Consider the following 21276-nt stretch of genomic DNA (forward strand, 5'->3'; position numbering starts at 1 on the left):
GCTATAGATGTGGTCTCAACCTAACCTCTGACTTGTACCCACACGACGCCTTCTACTTCCCCTGACAATCAAACATACCAAGAAGAGTACCACTCTGGCAGCGGAGATACCGTTCTTGATTTGTGCGACAAATAGACTGTGCAGTAGAGATCAAAGTCTCAGCTTCAATCAAGACACCACCAATAGCATAGGTGAATGGCCCTACACTGCTGATTTATCAGCAAAAAAAAACCTCCCAGATTAAGACACCCTCCCCAGGAAATAATTTCATCCCACCAACATGCTGTATGTTGGCTTCCCACCCAGTGCTAACCTAACATGAGAAGAATCTTCCACTGGAAATCAATCTTCTCTGGGACCCCACCTGCACCTCCGGTTCACTATATGTGTGGCGTCAAATTCAGTTAGACTTGGCGCTAAACTGCGTCTCCTACCTCCCCGGCATCACACACATCAGTAGCAGCTTGACTGCTGAGATGTTTTACTGATTTGTGTGATAAGCAGAAGGCGCAGCAGAGATCCTAGTCACAGCAAAAAGTGACATCACACAGACACCCTCCCCAGGGAACTACTTCATCCCACCAACCTAGTATATGTTGGCACAACCCATCCCGTGCTAACTGAACAAGAGAAGAATCTTCCAATGGAAAACACAATCTTCTCTAAGGAACCTAACCCCCACCCTTTTAAAAAGCCTATAATAGTTGAAATGTATGCCCTAACTAGTTGAAAGGAGTACAAACTCCAGGAAAAAAAATCTACCCTTCTAAGAGAACCCTCCCACCCCACCAATAAGCTATAGATGTGGTCTCAACCTAACTTCTGACTTGTACCCACACGATGCCTTCTACTTCCCCTGACAATCAAACATACCAAGAAGAGTACCACTCTGGCAGCGGAGATACCGTTCTTGATTTGTGCGACAAATAGACTGCGCAGTAGAGATCAAAGTCTCAGCTTCAATCAAGACACCACCAATAGCATAGGTGAATGGCCCTACACTGCTGATTAATCAGCAAAAAAAACCCCTCCCAGATTAAGACACCCTCCCCAGGAAATAATTTCATCCCACCAACATGCTGTATGTCGGCTTCCCACCCACTGCTAACCTAACATGAGAAGAATCTTCCACTGGAAATCAATCTTCTCTGGGACCCCACCCGCACCTCCGGTTCACTATATGTGTGGCGTAAACTTCAGTTAGACTTGGCACTAAACTGCGTCTCCTACCTCCCCGGCATCACACACATCAGTAGCAGCTTGGCTGCTGAGATGTTTTACTGATTTGCGTGATAAGCAGAAGGCGCAGCAGAGATCCTAGTCACAGCAAAAAGTGACATCACACAGACACCCTCCCCAGGGAACTACTTCATCCCACCAACCTAGTATATGTTGGCACAACCCACCCCGTGCTAACTGAACAAGAGAAGAATCTTTTCAATGGAAAACACAATCTTCTCTAAGGAACCTACCCCCCACCCTTTTAAAAAGCCTATAATAGTTGAAAGGTATGCCCTAACTAGTTGACAGGAGTACAAACTCCAGGAAAAAAATCTACCCTTCTAAGAGAACCCTCCCACCCCACCAATATGCTATAGATGTGGTCTCAACCTAACCTCTAAATTGTACCCACACGATGCCTTCTACTTCCCCTGACAATCACACATACCAAGAAGAGTATCACTCTGGCAGCGGAGATACCGTTCTGGATTTGTGCGACAAAAAGACTGCGCAGTAGAGATTAAAGTCTAAGCTTCAGTCAAGACACCACCAATAGCATAGGTGAATGGCCCTACACTGCTGATTAACCAGCAAAAAAAACCCTCCCAGATTAAGACACCCTCCCCAGGAAATAATTTCATCCCACCAACATGCTGTATGTCGGCTTCCCACCCAGTGCTAACCTAACATGAGAAGAATCTTCCACTGGAAATCAATCTTCTCTGGGACCCCACCTGCACCTCCGGTTCACTATATGTGTGGCGTCAAATTCAGTTAGACTTGGCGCTAAACTGCGTCTCCTACCTCCCCGGCATCACACACATCAGTAGCAGCTTGACTGCTGAGATGTTTTACTGATTTGTGTGATAAGCAGAAGGCGCAGCAGAGATCCTAGTGACAGCAAAAAGTGACATCACACAGACACCCTCCCCAGGGAACTACTTCATCCCACCAACCTAGTATATGTTGGCACAACCCACCCCGTGCTAACTGAACAAGAGAAGAATCTTCCAATGGAAAACACAATCTTCTCTAAGGAACCTACCCCCCACCCTTTTAAAAAGCCTATAATAGTTGAAATGTATGCCCTAACTAGTTGAAAGGAGTACAAACTCCAGGAAAAAAAATCTACCCTTCTAAGAGAACCCTCCCACCCCACCAATATGCTATAGATGTGGTCTCAACCTAACTTCTGACTTGTACCCACACGATGCCTTCTACTTCCCCTGACAATCAAACATACCAAGAAGAGTACCACTCTGGCAGCGGAGATACCGTTCTTGATTTGTGCGACAAATAGACTGCGCAGTAGAGATCAAAGTCTCAGCTTCAATCAAGACACCACCAATAGCATAGGTGAATGGCCCTACACTGCTGATTAATCAGCAAAAAATCCCCTCCCAGATTAAGACACCCTCCCAAGGAAATAATTTCATCCCACCAACATGCTGTATGTCGGCTTCCCACCCAGTGCTAACCTAACATGAGAAGAATCTTCCACTGGAAATCAATCTTCTCTGGGACCCCAACCGCACCTGCGGTTCACTATATGTGTGGCGTCAACTTCAGTTAGACTTGGCGCTAAACTGCGTCTCCTACCTCCCCGGCATCACACACATCAGTAGCAGCTTGGCTGCTGAGATGTTTTACTGATTTGTGTGATAAGCAGAAGGCGCAGCAGAGATCCTAGTCACAGCAAAAAGTGACATCACACAGACACCCTCCCCAGGGAACTACTTCATCCCACCAACCTAGTATATGTTGGCACAACCCACCCCGTGCTAACTGAACAAGAGAAGAATCTTCCAATGGAAAACACAATCTTCTCTAAGGAACCTACCCCCAACCCTTGTAAAAAGCCTATAATAGTTGAAAGGTATGCCCTAACTAGTTGAAAGGAGTACAAACTCCAGGAAAAAAAATCTACCCTTCTAAGAGAACCCTCCCACCCCACCAATATGCTATAGATGTGGTCTCAACCTAACTTCTGACTTGTACCCACACGACGCCTTCTACTTCCCCTGACAATCAAACATACCAAGAAGAGTACCACTCTGGCAGCGGAGATACCGTTCTTGATTTGTGCGACAAATAGACTGCGCAGTAGAGATCAAAGTCTCAGCTTCAGTCAAGACACCACCAATAGCATAGGTGAATGGCCCTACACTGCTGATTAATCAGCAAAAAAAAAACCTCCCAGATTAAGACACCCTCCCCAGGAAATAATTTCATCCCACCAACATGCTGTATGTCGGCTTCCCACCCACTGCTAACCTAACATGAGAAGAATCTTCCACTGGAAATCAATCTTCTCTGGGACCCCACCCGCACCTCCGGTTCACTATATGTGTGGCGTAAACTTCAGGTAGACTTGGCGCTAAACTGCGTCTCCTACCTCCCCGGCATCACACACATCAGTAGCAGCTTGGCTGCTGATATGTTTTACTGATTTGCGTGATAAGCAGAAGGCGCAGCAGAGATCCTAGTCACAGCAAAAAGTGACATCACACAGACACCCTCCCCAGGGAACTACTTCATCCCACCAACCTAGTATATGTTGGCACAACCCACCCCGTGCTAACTGAACAAGAGAAGAATCTTTTCAATGGAAAACACAATCTTCTCTAAGGAACCTACCCCCCACCCTTTTAAAAAGCCTATAATAGTTGAAAGGTATGCCCTAACTAGTTGACAGGAGTACAAACTCCAGGAAAAAAATCTACCCTTCTAAGAGAACCCTCCCACCACACCAATATGCTATAGATGTGGTCTCAACCTAACCTCTGACTTGTACCCACACGATGCCTTCTACTTCCCCTGACAATCACACATACCAAGAAGAGTATCACTCTGGCAGCGGAGATACCGTTCTGGATTTGTGCGACAAAAAGACTGCGCAGTAGAGATTAAAGTCTAAGCTTCAGTCAAGACACCACCAATAGCATAGGTGAATGGCCCTACACTGCTGATTAACCAGCAAAAAAAACCCTCCCAGATTAAGACACCCTCCCCAGGAAATAATTTCATCCCACCAACATGCTGTATGTCGGCTTCCCACCCAGTGCTAACCTAACATGAGAAGAATCTTCCACTGGAAATCAATCTTCTCTGGGACCCCAACCGCACCTGCGGTTCACTATATGTGTGGCGTCAACTTCAGTTAGACTTGGCGCTAAACTGCGTCTCCTACCTCCCCGGCATCACACACATCAGTAGCAGCTTGGCTGCTGAGATGTTTTACTGATTTGTGTGATAAGCAGAAGGCGCAGCAGAGATCCTAGTCACAGCAAAAAGTGACATCACACAGACACCCTCCCCAGGGAACTACTTCATCCCACCAACCTAGTATATGTTGGCACAACCCACCCCACCCCGTGCTAACTGAACAAGAGAAGAATCTTCCAATGGAAAACACAATCTTCTCTAAGGAACCTACCCCCCTCCCTTTTAAAAAGCCTATAATAGTTGAAAGGTATGCCCTAACTAGTTGAAAGGAGTACAAACTCCAGGAAAAAAAATCTACCCTTCTAAGAGAACCCTCCCACCCCTCCAATATGCTAAAGATGTGGTCTCAACCTAACCTCTGACTTGTACCCACACGATGCCTTCTACTTCCCCTGACAATCACACATACCAAGAAGAGTACCACTCTGGCAGCGGAGATACCGTTCTTGATTTGTGCGACAAATAGACTGCGCAGTAGAGATCAAAGTCTCAGCTTCAATCAAGACACCACCAATAGCATAGGTGAATGGCCCTACACTGCTGATTTCTCAGCAAAAAAAACCTCCCAGATTAAGACACCCTCCCCAGGAAATAATTTCGTCCCACCAACATGCTGTATGTCGGCTTCCCACCCAGTGCTAACCTAACAAGAGAAGAATCTTCCACTGGAAATCAATCTTCTCTGGGACCCCACCCGCACCTCCGGTTCACTATATGTGTGGTGTAAACTTCATTTAGACTTGGCGCTAAACTGCGTCTCCTACCTCCCCGGCATCACACACATCAGTAGCAGCTTGGCTGCTGAGATGTTTTACTGATTTGAGTGATAAGCAGAAGGCGCAGCAGAGATCCTAGTCACAGCAAAAAGTGAAATCACACAGACACCCTCCCCAGGGAACTACTTCATCCCACCAACCTAGTATATGTTGGCACAACCCACCCCGTGCTAACTGAACAAGAGAAGAATCTTCCAATGGAAAACACAATCTTCTCTAAGGAACCTAACCCCCACCCTTTTAAAAAGCCTATAATAGTTGAAATGTATGCCCTAACTAGTTGAAAGGAGTACAAACTCCAGGAAAAAAAAATCTACCCTTCTAAGAGAACCCTCCCACCCCACCAATATGCTATAGATGTGGTCTCAACCTAACCTCTGACTTGTACCCACACGACGCCTTCTACTTCCCCTGACAATCAAACATACCAAGAAGAGTACCACTCTGGCAGCGGAGATACCGTTCTTGATTTGTGCGACAAATAGACTGTGCAGTAGAGATCAAAGTCTCAGCTTCAATCAAGACACCACCAATAGCATAGGTGAATGGCCCTACACTGCTGATTCATCAGCAAAAAAAAACCTCCCAGATTAAGACATCCTCCCCAGGGAACAATTTCATCCCACCAACAGGCTGATTGTCAGCTTCCCACCCAGTGCTAACCTAACATGAGAAGAATCTTCTACTGGAAATCAATCTTCTCTGGGACCCCACCCACACCTCCGGTTCACTAGATATGTGGCGTCAACTTCAGTTAGACTTGGCGCTAAACTGCGTCTCCTACCTCCCCAGCATCACACACATCAATAGCAGCTTGGCTACTGAGATATTTTATTGATTTGTGTGATAAGCAGAAGGCGCAGCAGACATCCTAGTCACAGTAAAAAATGACATCACACATACAGCAAAGGAACAAGGCCAATACCCCAACTAGCTGAAAGGAGTACAGGTTTCAGGAAACCACCCTCTTTAAGGGAAACCTCACTGCCCAGAAGCATGCCATTTATGTGGTTTAATATGCGGTTTCTACTTTACATTTAACTTGGAGCTACAATATGCCGTCCACTTTCCTTCACATTACGCAAAGCTACAATTGAGTCTAGAATAGATGTTGCTATTCCTTTATGTGGCAAGTGAAAGGAACAGCTTTTTTCCAAGTCATTGTTACAGCTGAGAGTATATAAATATCATGGCATAAGCTTGTATTTTTTTTCCACCACCCTCCACTCTACAGAAAAAAAAATCCCTCTTACAAGTGTGAGTACCTAATGTATGCTGAAGTCACCCAGTCTTTGCCTGCACTTACTTCTGCCTTACGCCACGCCTCTAAAAGCGAAAAACACCGGGCAGCAGTTTTGGATTTTATCTGAAAAAAGGGCACTTTACTTTGATATCGAAAGTGCAGGCAAACGTTAAAGAGACTCTGTAACAAAATGTTCAGCCTTAGTTCTTCTATCCTATAAGTTCCTTTGCCTGTTCTAATGTGCTCTGGCTTACTGCAGCTTTTCCTAATTGCACAGTGGCTATGTTATCTCTGTTATATGATCTAATCTGTTTTCTTCTGTAGGCACAGCCGGGCTAAGGCTGGAATGTGTGGAATGTGCAGGGCTGCTTGTGATTGGTAGAAGCTATACACACCCCCTCCAGGCCCCCTGCAGGCTGTGTATGACTCACACACTCTGCTTATGTGAGCCTATCAAAAGCTGGTTAGCAGAGAGTGGCAGAAACAGCACAGAGGGGCTCAGGAGAACATAATGAATAGAATGGTATGCTTTTTGCTGTAAAAATTTTAGAGTACAGATTCTCTTTAAGTAACTTTAAGTGTACCTTGAATACAGACAAAAAGCGTCTCAGGCACCATATTTACCCATGGCTTCCTTAAGCCCCCTCGTTGTTTCTCCGGGTGGCTCCGGTCCTCTGCAATTTGGCCCTGAAAGTTTGGCCGAGTTACGCTTTATCACGTAAATGCGCTTGGTGGTAAAAGCACACCAGTCACTCTCCTGCAGCGAGAGGATTCTACGCCAGTGCAGAACTGATGTGCAAGTGCAGAAAGCTTCCAGCAGTGGGACCACAATGGGTTAGCGTGCAGCAGAGCTGCACATGCATGGTGAAACGTGACTCAGTCAAGCTTTCGGGCCAAATTGAGGGGGACAGGGACCACCTGGAGAGACAGCAAGGGACTGAGCAGCCTCAAGAGGGCTTAAGGTAGCCCCAGGTAAGTATGGAGCCTGAGATGCTTCTTGCCTCAAGTTCTCTCCTGGAATTAGGCTACAACTAGAGGAGTTAGAACACCTGGGGCTTGATTCACAAAAGAGTGCTAACTGTTAGCACGGCCGTTTTCGCGCGAATTTTCGCATTGCGCGCGATCGCGAATTTTTGCGCAAACCGATAACGTTTTCGCGCGCAAACGCGAATTTTACCGCGAAAACGATATAAATTTCGCAGTAAAATTCGCGTTTGCGCGCGAAAACGTTATCGGTTCGCGAGAAAATTCGCGATCGCGCGCAATGCGAAAATTCGCGCGAAAACGGCCGTGCTAACAGTTACCACTCTTTTGTGAATCAAGCCCCTGATCTGTAACCTCCTTTGGGTTTAGTATCTCAATAAGGTCTACAGTCATTTTACATTTCTGTGATTTCTTTCCATTTCCTTTCATACAAATTTGGATGCAGAATTACACCCCACTAAAATCACTTGCAGGGAAAAAAAAATAGGAGTCCCTGCTGCATTTTTCTAACATGACATCTGAATGCTTCTAGCCATGCATTGGCGTGCCTACTGTATTGAGATGTGATTTCACATCAGCATGTGGCATAGGGCAAATGAAGCCTAATTCAAGGCTTGTACAAATGCTAAATTAATCTCTACAATGGCTATCAGTCATAAAGCATTTCCGCATGCGGGAATGCTAAAAACAGCTGACTTTACCGACCACTCGGCAAAGTCAGCATTCATAAAGGCTCTTTCCGCATTAAAAATGACACTACCGAGCAGAGTGATAAATTAGTTTAGTTTTGCATATGTTTTGCATCTGTCTGATTGCTGAGTGTGTATTTGAGCTATTTAAGCGGTGCATATGAGGTGGTGAGTCATTCAGATGCGGCCCATATTGGTGAGCGCTTGCTTTGTTTCCTGCTGTCTGTATTGAATGTAAGTTACACATTTTAGCATAGCAGCTGCCAGGGTAAAGACATTTGCTTTTAACTTAGGTCAGTTTAGTGTTAGGACATCTGCTCTGGAGATTTACCTCAACGTTGGTGCAGATGTCCAGTATATCTATATTTTTGCATGCAAAACTATGATGGAAGCTAAAATTTCTCCATAGACCAGTATTGCATTGTTTGGATGCGGGCGTACATTTTAGTCCAGGGGGGGCGGTGTGCGCCACAGCGATTAACCATTCAATTGTACAGTATTGGGTCAGGGATGCGCAGCCTTTTACCTATATTTTTATCCACAGTTCTGTAACTACCAGGCTAGCAGCACCCATTGTGCTATCCTGTTTTGCATGGTAAGTATTTAGTTTAGTTTTGCATATGTTTTGCATCTGTCTGATTGCTGAGTGTGTATTCGAGCTATTTAAGCGGTGCATATGAGGTGGTGAGTCATTCAGATGCGGCCCATATTGGTGAGCGCTTGCTTTGTTTCCTGCTGTCTGTATTGAATGTAAGTTACACATTTTAGCATAGCAGCTGCCAGGGTAAAGACATTTGCTTTTAACTTAGGTCAGTTTAGTGTTAGGACATCTGCTCTGGAGATTTACCTCAACGTTGGTGCAGATGTCCAGTATATCTATATTTTTGCATGCAAAACTATGATGGAAGCTAAAATTTCTCCATAGACCAGTATTGCATTGTTTGGATGCGGGCGTACATTTTAGTCCAGGGGGGGCGGTGTGCGCCACAGCGATTAACCATTCAATTGTACAGTATTGGGTCAGGGATGCGCAGCCTTTTACCTATATTTTTATCCACAGTTCTGTAACTACCAGGCTAGCAGCACCCATTGTGCTATCCTGTTTTGCATGGTAAGTATTTAGTTTAGTTTTGCATATGTTTTGCATCTGTCTGATTGCTGAGTGTGTATTTGAGCTATTTAAGCGGTGCATATGAGGTGGTGAGTCATTCAGATGCGGCCCATATTGGTGAGCGCTTGCTTTGTTTCCTGCTGTCTGTATTGAATGTAAGTTACACATTTTAGCATAGCAGCTGCCAGGGTAAAGACATTTGCTTTTAACTTAGGTCAGTTTAGTGTTAGGACATCTGCTCTGGAGATTTACCTCAACGTTGGTGCAGATGTCCAGTATATCTATATTTTTGCATGCAAAACTATGATGGAAGCTAAAATTTCTCCATAGACCAGTATTGCATTGTTTGGATGCGGGCGTACATTTTAGTCCAGGGGGGGCGGTGTGCGCCACAGCGATTAACCATTCAATTGTACAGTATTGGGTCAGGGATGCGCAGCCTTTTACCTATATTTTTATCCACAGTTCTGTAACTACCAGGCTAGCAGCACCCATTGTGCTATCCTGTTTTGCATGGTAAGTATTTAGTTTAGTTTTGCATATGTTTTGCATCTGTCTGATTGCTGAGTGTGTATTTGAGCTATTTAAGCGGTGCATATGAGGTGGTGAGTCATTCAGATGCGGCCCATATTGGTGAGCGCTTGCTTTGTTTCCTGCTGTCTGTATTGAATGTAAGTTACACATTTTAGCATAGCAGCTGCCAGGGTAAAGACATTTGCTTTTAACTTAGGTCAGTTTAGTGTTAGGACATCTGCTCTGGAGATTTACCTCAACGTTGGTGCAGATGTCCAGTATATCTATATTTTTGCATGCAAAACTATGATGGAAGCTAAAATTTCTCCATAGACCAGTATTGCATTGTTTGGATGCGGGCGTACATTTTAGTCCAGGGGGGGCGGTGTGCGCCACAGCGATTAACCATTCAATTGTACAGTATTGGGTCAGGGATGCGCAGCCTTTTACCTATATTTTTATCCACAGTTCTGTAACTACCAGGCTAGCAGCACCCATTGTGCTATCCTGTTTTGCATGGTAAGTATTTAGTTTAGTTTTGCATATGTTTTGCATCTGTCTGATTGCTGAGTGTGTATTTGAGCTATTTAAGCGGTGCATATGAGGTGGTGAGTCATTCAGATGCGGCCCATATTGGTGAGCGCTTGCTTTGTTTCCTGCTGTCTGTATTGAATGTAAGTTACACATTTTAGCATAGCAGCTGCCAGGGTAAAGACATTTGCTTTTAACTTAGGTCAGTTTAGTGTTAGGACATCTGCTCTGGAGATTTACCTCAACGTTGGTGCAGATGTCCAGTATATCTATACTTTTGCATGCAAAACTATGATGGAAGCTAAAATTTCTCCATAGACCAGTATTGCATTGTTTGGATGCGGGCGTACATTTTAGTCCAGGGGGGGCGGTGTGCGCCACAGCGATTAACCATTCAATTGTACAGTATTGGGTCAGGGATGCGCAGCCTTTTACCTATATTTTTATCCACAGTTCTGTAACTACCAGGCTAGCAGCACCCATTGTGCTATCCTGTTTTGCATGGTAAGTATTTAGTTTAGTTTTGCATATGTTTTGCATCTGTCTGATTGCTGAGTGTGTATTTGAGCTATTTAAGCGGTGCATATGAGGTGGTGAGTCATTCAGATGCGGCCCATATTGGTGAGCGCTTGCTTTGTTTCCTGCTGTCTGTATTGAATGTAAGTTACACATTTTAGCATAGCAGCTGCCAGGGTAAAGACATTTGCTTTTAACTTAGGTCAGTTTAGTGTTAGGACATCTGCTCTGGAGATTTACCTCAACGTTGGTGCAGATGTCCAGTATATCTATATTTTTGCATGCAAAACTATGATGGAAGCTAAAATTTCTCCATAGACCAGTATTGCATTGTTTGGATGCGGGCGTACATTTTAGTCCAGGGGGGGCGGTGTGCGCCACAGCGATTAACCATTCAATTGTACAGTATTGGGTCAGGGATGCGCAGCCTTTTACCTATATTTTTATCCACAGTTCTGTAACTACCAGGCTAGCAGCACCCATTGTGCTATCCTGTTTTGCATGGTAAGTATTTAGTTTAGTTTTGCATATGTTTTGCATCTGTCTGATTGCTGAGTGTGTATTCGAGCTATTTAAGCGGTGCATATGAGGTGGTGAGTCATTCAGATGCGGCCCATATTGGTGAGCGCTTGCTTTGTTTCCTGCTGTCTGTATTGAATGTAAGTTACACATTTTAGCATAGCAGCTGCCAGGGTAAAGACATTTGCTTTTAACTTAGGTCAGTTTAGTGTTAGGACATCTGCTCTGGAGATTTACCTCAACGTTGGTGCAGATGTCCAGTATATCTATATTTTTGCATGCAAAACTATGATGGAAGCTAAAATTTCTCCATAGACCAGTATTGCATTGTTTGGATGCGGGCGTACATTTTAGTCCAGGGGGGGCGGTGTGCGCCACAGCGATTAACCATTCAATTGTACAGTATTGGGTCAGGGATGCGCAGCCTTTTACCTATATTTTTATCCACAGTTCTGTAACTACCAGGCTAGCAGCACCCATTGTGCTATCCTGTTTTGCATGGTAAGTATTTAGTTTAGTTTTGCATATGTTTTGCATCTGTCTGATTGCTGAGTGTGTATTTGAGCTATTTAAGCGGTGCATATGAGGTGGTGAGTCATTCAGATGCGGCCCATATTGGTGAGCGCTTGCTTTGTTTCCTGCAGAGTGATAAATCACCGCCTTGTGCGGTGATTATCGGAACAAATGTAGCAAAATGTTTATTCATAAAGATCACCGCAAGCGGTGAGAGGTCGGGAAGTACCGCTCCCTGTGATGTGGCGATACCAATGGAAGTGAATGGAGACACACAGACCTCCCAGGCAGCTGCAGCAGAGCGGAACACAGAGAAATGTATCAACTCGGCAGCTTCCGTGTCTCCGCCTGCCTACCGCCAGCCTACCGCCTGCCTAGTTCGGGGAATCTCCGCACTGCCACCGCACCTAGATGTTTTTTTATGAATTCCCACCCAGAAGTCTAAAACACCGGCAGCGGTGTTTTCCCGCACTGATTCCCTGTACCGACAGCTCCTTTATGAATGATAGCCAATGCCTCTCCCAAGTGTGTTTATTGGGGCCCGACCTCCCTCATGCATCAGCAAGAGATCTGGACTGATGAATTATCTTGCATAAGCACTGGCCAAGTATAATGTACAAGTTACTTATGCCTCCAGTTTAGTGTTGCTCCCTCATGCACCATTCCTCCGCTTTGCAACAGAACACATCACTGGTCTGGAGGCCTGATTGCTACAGGCGACAGTACTCATGCGTGTCACAAAGCAAAGAATTACTACAATAATCATCCAAGGCAGTGCAAACTTTGGACTACAGCCATGTGAAAGAGCAGTAATAATTTCACAAAAGCTGCACTTCATGTGAAAATGCATTTACTGGTATCCCATGACCTGTGAGTAAGAGGACAATTGTTTGGGGCCCATGCATAGTCCCCCTTTCACAAAGTATAACATTGCAGTGTAAATTATATCATACCAAACACATACATTTATGTTATTCAGGAATAAACATCAAGCAATCTACATCTGGGAAAAGACAGTTAGCAATATGTATATTTTATGGATTTACAGGTCTCTTATGGTGGCAGGTCATAGAATGCAATTTACCCATACAGGCCTATTTATAGAAGATATCTTTATGCACAAAAATCAAATGATGCCAGTTTGTTCTTTTTTACTAAGGTTTTTTTAAGCCACTTTGCACAAAACTTGCAAAACGTTTTCATTAGTATCACGATAAAGTTAGAGTGTGATGTTGATTTTCACCGATAGTGTTCAGTGAAGAATATGACAGATCTAATGATATTGTTCTGTGAATAACACCTGTGTATCGACGTTAACTTTGGTCTCCTACAAATGTACCAACGATGTCCTATTTCAGCAAGGACAAGCACCTGCACACTACTCACTGACCTTGCCAACCAAGAAGTAGCTACATGGAGAACTGTTCACCAGTGAACAGTTGTGGCATCACTAACAGCCACTGATTAGCAGCTGCCACTATGCCAGCAGCAGTAATGGACACTCATTAGCAGATGTCTCTTCGACAGCAGCAGTATGAGAAAATCTCATACTGCACACGCACAGGACAATCCCAACTATGGGAGCGTGATCGAGGACGCGTGCGTCTAGGGCAAGCATGGGCAAACTCGGCCCCCAAGCTGTTACGGAACTACAAGTCCCACAATGCATTGCAGGAGTCTGACAGCCACAGTCATGACTCATAAAGACAAATGCATTGTGGGACTTGTAGTTCCGTAACAGCTGGAGGGCCGAGTTTGCCAATGCCTGGTCTAGGGCCCCACGGCCATTGACTGGCCCATTCGCCAAAATCGAAACTCAGCCGCTGCAGGCGACCGGACAATCGTTCCATGATGGCACATGAACAGGGCGGCTGCAGGGAGCTGGTAGAAGCCACAGGTAAGTGAAACTATTTTTTGTTCCTTTCAGTTCAGGTTCCCTTTAAGGCAGGGAGCACACTTGTCTGTGTCTGTGTGTGTTCTGCACAGGAAAACTAAGAACCAATGTTTTGGTTTTTTTTACTTTCAAAAGATGTTTATTGAGAAAATAAATAGAAACATCACAATGAATTATAACTGATAACAGCAACAGCAAATAGTGCAATAAACAAAACAATTGAGAGTCCCTATCATTCTTGCAGTCTTACACATAGTAATATTATGCTAGAATAGAGATATGAGTATAACAAAGGGCCCAGTTTCATGAAGATGTCATAACCATATGTAGTAGTTTAAAGACAACACAAAACAAAACAAAACAGAACAAAGAATGAGAAACAGGTATACGTAGAAGTGAGAATTTGTGTATCCAAAGATGTTGTATACCTTACATAGAGGAAGTATGGGAGATCACGTCCCCTATGAGAAAGCTTGCAGTATCAGCTTAATGCACTTTTCTTAACATACTCATGTCAGATTAACATTTACTCAAAATTGTTTGTATATGTTTGCCATAATCTGAGGTTAGCCAAGGTTCCCATATTGAAAGAAAAGGTGCTGTGTCTCCTATAGTCAGAGCCCATATAAATTCGTTTAAACAGATATAATTAATTTTTTGTATAACTTTGTCCCAGGACAGTTCATTGGTTAGCCAAGCTTGGGCAATGTGGAGTCTAGTGGCCACCAATATTTTAGTGAATAAAGTGTTTTCTAACCGGGAAAGTTTGTCAATCTTTAGGTTCAGTAAAGCTGTTAGAGGGTTAGGGGTAGCAGCTTTATCCCAAAATTCCCTTGACAGCTCAGAAATCTTTGACCAGAGTGAATGTATCATAGGGCAAGACCACCAAGTGTGAAAAAAGTCTCCAATGTCTAGACACCCTAGGAAACATAAATTAGAAATGTGAGGTTTATATTTATTAATTCTAGAAGGAGTTAAATATGTGCGAAACTTAAGTTTAACAGAAGTTTCCGTCATTGATACATTATTTGAACATTTGGAAGTTCTTTCCCAGATTGTTGACCATTGAGAATCCGAGATTTCATGGCCTAGATCTTTCTCCCAGTTAATTTGATAAGGCCTCTTAGATGTGGGAGTTATTGTATTGAGAAGCTTGTATATTATTGAAATCGATTTTGTGAATTCTTCTTCCCGGCTCATTATTTTTTCTATTTCTGTCAATGGTGGAACAAAGTTGTTTTTCCAATGTTGGGATCTAAAGTGTTGTAATTGTATAGATCGAAAGATTTCTGAGGGAGGGGGTTTTATAACTGTCTGTATATCACCTTTCCCTATCCTTAGAATATCATAAAAGGTGAAAAAATTGTTGGTGGTCCACCATGAAAAAATGCGGGGATTTAGTCCTGGTACAAAGTCTGGGTTTCCTGTGATAGGAGCTAAGGGGGGCTCTGTAGAGAGAAGTCTATATTTAAATCTCAAGATATTCCATAGTTTAAAGGAGTAAGATATATAAGGGATATTTGAACATAAGATGGATTTAGGCATTTCCCTAGCCCAAATTATATCTTGTAGTTGAAAAGGAGAGATAATGTAGTTTTCAAAGTCCCTCCATTGAGAAGAATGAGTTTTACAGGAGGGGTTTAATAGTTGAGATATTCTAGCCGCTTGGAAAAATTTTGTTATATTGAGGACTCCCATTCCCCCTTCCAATCTGTGTTTATATATAATACCTAATGCAATGCGAGACTTCTTGTTACCCCAGATCAATTTAAAAATATTTCTTTGTAGGTCTTGGAGTTGTGAAGTAGGGACTTCTATAGGTAGCGATCTAAAGAAATATAGTAATTTGGGGAGTATGATCATTTTAGTAGATGTGATTCTTCCCATCCATGAGAGATTCAGTTTCCCCCATGAGACCAATTTGAGTTTGAGGGTTTTGAAAAGAGATAAGTAATTCTGCTCGTAAAGAGTTTTAATTGAGTTAGATATTTGAAAACCTAAATACTTCAGGCTTTTACTTTTCCATATAAATTGGAAATTTTTCTTGAGTTGAGTTTCCAGTTCGGGAGAAATGTTAATTGGTGAGGCTTCTGTCTTTTCCTGGTTTCCTTTAAGACCTGAGGCTAGGCCGAAAGATTTAAGTAATTTGAGTACATTGGTAGTGATATGATTGGTTTGGAGAGGGTCAACAATAGATCGTCTGCGAATGCGTTACATATATATATATATAGGGACCTATTTGAACTCCTTTTATGGAATTATTGGATCTTATAGCCTCTAATAATGTTTCGAAAGCTAGGATGAATAGGGCAGGGGATAAAGGGCACCCCTGTCTGGTCCCTCTTTTAATAAGAAAGGGGGCGAGGAAACAGCCTGATGAAAGTATAGAGGCCGTCGGTTTACAATATAAGATATTAAGGATTTGGAGAAAGGGACATCTGAAACCAAATTTTTCTAACACTGCGTAAAGAAAGTCCCAATTTAGCGAGTCGAGAACCTTCTCTATGTCTACTGCAAGCAGCAGCATAGGAAGTTTCTTAAGGTTAGCTGTGTGGGTGAGATTGCAAAACTTTCTTATATTATCTGTACCTTGTCTAGATTTCACAAATCCGACTTGATCCGTTTTGATTAGACATGGAAGAAAGGTGTTCAATCTGTCCGCCAGCATTTTAGTCATGATTTTGTGATCGATATTAATGAGGGATATGGGCCTATAGTTTTTACATAACGTATGGTCTCTTCCCTCTTTTGGTATAACTGTGATCGTAGCATTGTTAGATAGCTGGGATATTGGTTTGCCATCTCTGATCGAAGATAGATATGTCAATAACTGGGGAGCTAATATTCCTTGAAAAGTCTTATAGTATTGGCCTGTTAGACCATCAGGGCCTGGTGCTTTCAGGGGTTTTAAATTGTTGATAGTTTTAGTTAGTTCTGCTAGAGTAAAGGGTTCATTCATGAGCTCTAGTTGTTGCTGTGATAATTGAGGGAGCTTGATCTGGCTTAGGAAATCTTGTATTGCATCAGGGGTGGAAGATCTATTATTGGTGTATAATTTTTCGTAAAATTCTCTGAACAAACTGGTAATTTTTACAGGATTATGAGTTGAGCTTGTGTAAAAGAAGCCTTAAGGTATCCATATATCTAGCGATTCTGATTCAGTCGACAAAGCAATCGCCTTTATTGGAGATCAACTTCAGTGTGGTTGATCGAAAGTCGATCGCCTAGTAGCCCACACAGTACAAGGGATAGCCTATGTGATTCACTTTCACAAATCAATCTGACCGATATTGTACCTCCATGCTCTGAATGCAAAAATCGATACAGAGTCAATCAAACGGTATGTGAAAAGTAGCCAATTCCTGTGTGAATGACCGAAATCTTGAATCCTGCTCAATTGACTAAGGTGGTCAACATGATATCAGCAACTTTTCATTGGTTAGACATACTGGAGCACATTTGATTTGATGAAATGACAGAATCAAAGCCACCTTTAGAGTCTGCTAAGAGGTAGAAAAATGAAGGCACCATTAGGACTAAATCCTATAGGCCGGTTCACACTGTACACAAAAATGGTCTGTTTTAGGAAGGTATCCCAACGGATGCGAACGGATCCTCAGTCTGTTTGAAAAGGATGTGTTCAGTCCGTTCTGCTGAGTGGATTGCAAATATAGGGAGTCAACTATTAATTCCAGATTGAGAAATGCATCGACCGATCGGTAATGGAATGGAAATCATGGATGAAAAACTGATGCCCAATAAAAATGATCTGTTTGATGGATCAGTTTTTCATCCGTGCAGTGTACAGTGGCTCTTAGTGATTGCCAGGGTGAGAAGGTGCCACCTAATACCAAATTCATACTTTGTACTCTTCTAAGCCAACTTTATTTTGACTAACCTTCCATGTGAAGCCCCACTTCTGTGTATAACCACCCCTTACATGTACATCAGCTCACCTCCCGTTCCACACGCAGCCCCCACGTCCGTATTAAACATTCAGCAACACCTATTTCTCTCGTTGTTTTGCATTAAAGTGTATAAAACAAATATGCATTAATGGAACCTAAGCAGTGTTTTCTCCTTTTTAAGAAACAAAAGTGTTAAAGTCTCACCTGTCCGCCGGCGTGACTCCTGGCCTCCTCCAGTGACCTCACCGCGAGCTCCTGTTCCTCGCCACACTGGTGTTTCTTTTTGAAATCTGTCTGCAGTGAGTGGGCAGGCAATAGAATCCTTTCAGAACATATTCGATCTGAAATCAAGCAGAAGAGAAATCAGGCTGATGGTCGATTTGGTGGCAGATTGACATGTGTATGGGCACATTAAAGTGAACCTTAACCGAGTAGAAGAAAAAAAGTTTCACTTACCTGGGGCTTCCACCAGCCCCCTGCAGAAGTCCTGTGCCCACGTCGGGACACACCAATCCTCTGGTACCCTGCAGCCTAAAACTAAACTCAAAAGGGCGTGCGCAATAAATTGCATTAAGCAAGATGATGTGCATAAAGTTTTGCCGCACGATTAGTAGAGCAGAATGCAATACATTACACGCAATGCATTAGTCACTACTCCTCATGCAAAAACCTTAGGCATGAAATACTGCTTAAAGCGAACCCAAACCAAACAATTTTTAATTCAAAATATTTAGTTGCACCACTGACACATACAAAGATAAATAAACACTCCTTCAAGCCTATGAGCATTTCAGTGCATGCTTTTCACCCTTCTCTTTTCATAACTAGGGTTATACAGGTGGCAGCCATTAGCAATTCCTCCTTTGCCGGACACCACCTACTCCACCAGTTTTCCGGATTCTGTCCTGGCAATATGAAACGGGGTTCTTCCAATAAATGTAAATTATTTTATATTTGTCATCATGCAGCTGAAAAAAGGCTGCTATTTATTATTATACTTTAGAAAATAGATTTTATTTCTGAAGTCTTGTATTTTTCATTTGGGTCCACTTTAACACAGTTTCTTGCATACACCCCAAAGTCACATGGTATGAGGGTATGGAGCGGGGATTACATATAATGTACACCTGTTACTTAACTAAAGTGCCCACATCATGGATTTGAGTAGTGACAGGTTAATTAATACTAAAGGTGGCCACTAACAATACAATTTTCAAAAGATTCTTCATATGAACGATCAGAAATGACCATTTGCGCCCACTAATAGACAAAAATCTCCAAACCAATCGGATCAGATTGATGGGATTGATCCAAAAATCGGATTGGTTTTATTAATGTGATTGGTTAGGAGATTATTTTCCTTTAGTAGTTACAAATTACCATTTACGATTGTTCGGAAACGGTTGTTCATGACCACTAGTGGAAAAAAATCTATTAACCAATCTGATCAGATTTCATCAATATGATTACATTAATGAAATCTGATCAGATTGGTTACGAGTTTTTTGTCCATTGGTGGTTCCAAACAATAATTTTCCGATCGTTCTTATGAAGAATTACTTGTAAACGATCTCTCAGCAAATTGTATCATTGGTGGTCGCCTTAACCATTCCTGCCACCTGGACATGATTGTCATGTCCAGGTGGCTGCTGCCTTGCTGTTGAGTGCGTCTGCGTGCTCCCGCGTGCGCCACCCCCCAGTAATCAATGAATGGGAACATAGTACCCTTTCATTGATCTAAGTCTCCGGCAGAAAAACCGACAGCTTCTTATCAAAGGCCGTGGTCTTTCTGACAAAAAAAAAGAAGGTTTCCAGCACTTCGCTTCCAGAGCAAAAAAAAAATTTAAATTAAATTAAATTTCACTGTGGCCATCTTGTGGCCAAATAGTAAAACTAAATCTTTTTAATAAAATAAACCCACATTTTTAAATGTAAAATTAACTGTTTACCTCCCACACCAAAAGTTACCCAAATAACATTTTTACTGAAAAAAAAATTACAATAAAAAAAATAAAGTTACCTAAGGGTCTGAACTTTTTTAATATGCATGTGAAGAGGGTATATTGCGAACATTTTTTAAAATTATAAGCTTGTAAATAGAGATGGCCCGATCCATTCGCATCTCTGTGGGCCCTGTACTACTTCCGGGTCGCTATGACCCGGAGTAGTACGCCTGCGCTGGCCCGGCAGTGCGAGGCCTATATCGCGCTCCTGTTGCCGGGCACTCTCTGCGCATGAGTGTGACATCATTCATGACGGCACGCACTAGTGATGGGTCGCTCGCGAACGAGCCGGCTCTTTGCTGCGAACGACAAGAGCCGGTTCTCAGTTTTGAAAGAGCCGATGCCTCAGCCGCCCCACACAGCTCTGATTTGCTAGGTAATAAACGGCGCTGAGGCATGCTGGGAGATGTAGTCCCCCTCTTGCAGCTTGTAGGAGTGTATGGAGCGGAGGAGAGCAGTAGCAGGAGGGATTAACCCAGTCAGAGAAGCAGTCTGGAGTTGTCATGGAGACGGGGCGGGGCTTTTACTCCGATTCTGAGCGGTGTCTACTGATATTTAATGAATAGCCGATTCAGAGCCGTAAGAGCTGGCTCTTTAATGGGGAGCCGATTCAGAAGAGCCAATTCTCCGAGAAGAGCCGGAATTCCCATCACTAGCACGCACATGCGCAGAAAGTGCCCGGCAACAGGAGCGCGTTCTAGGACGCGCATCGGTGGGCCAGCGCAGGCGTACTACTCCGGGTCATAGCGACCCGGAAGTAGTACAGGGCCCAGTGATGCAGAGATGTTCGCTGGCGAACGGTTCGGGAACCAATCGCCACATCTCTACTTGTAAATAATGATGGACGTAAAACTGAAAAAATGCACCTTTATTTCCAAAAAAAATATTGGTGACATACATTGTGATAGTTACATAATTGAAATGGTGTAAAAACTGGGACAAATGGGCAAATAAAACACAAAGGTTTTAATTATGGTAGCATGTATTATTTTAAAGCTATAATGGCCGAAAACTGAGAAATACTGATTTTTCCATTATTTTCTTAATCTTCCTGTTAAAATGAATTTAGAAAAAAATAATTCTTAGCAAAATGTCCCACCAAAAGAAAGCCTAATTGGTGGTGGAAAAAACAAGATATAGATCAATTCATCATGATAATTAGTGATAGTTATTGGCGAATAAATGGGAGGTGAAAATTGCTCTGATGCATAAAGTGAAAAACACCCATGGGGTGAAATGTTTAAAGGACACCCGAAGCGAAAATATACTAATGAAATAAATGATTGTATCTATCTTCCTTCTCCTAAAAATGACTTTTAAGATTTTCCACAGTTTTATTTTATGTTTAAAGCTACTTTTTAAGTTTTAACTGTTTTATTGCCAGAGCTAAAAATCTATGAACTATTGACCCTGTTATCTCTTTCCTGCTCTCAGACGCCATTTTCTGCTAGGGAAGTGTTTTATAGCTAGGAATTTCTTATCAGTGACGGTCACACTGTAGTCACTTCCTGTCATGACTGAGTCAGCCACTTACATACCTGATATTTAACTCTTTCAGGCAGAGAAAGAATAAAAGAAACACAGCATAGTTATTAGTGTGCTTGGCACTGTACATACCTATGTTTATCTC

General features: G+C 42.9%; 1 long non-coding RNA gene across 1 annotated transcript in view; it reads right to left on the bottom strand.

Moving 5' to 3' along the window:
* LOC137547060 (uncharacterized) overlaps nucleotides 1-21276 on the bottom strand; it is a 257817-nt gene that overhangs the window by 231068 nt on the left and 5473 nt on the right. The window contains exon 2 of the long non-coding RNA XR_011026454.1: nucleotides 17848-17984. This is a non-coding gene — a long non-coding RNA (uncharacterized lncRNA). The remainder of the gene's footprint in view (nucleotides 1-17847; nucleotides 17985-21276) is intronic.

This window comes from Hyperolius riggenbachi, chromosome 2 (assembly GCF_040937935.1).
Source record: "Hyperolius riggenbachi isolate aHypRig1 chromosome 2, aHypRig1.pri, whole genome shotgun sequence".
Lineage (NCBI taxonomy): Eukaryota > Metazoa > Chordata > Amphibia > Anura > Hyperoliidae > Hyperolius > Hyperolius riggenbachi.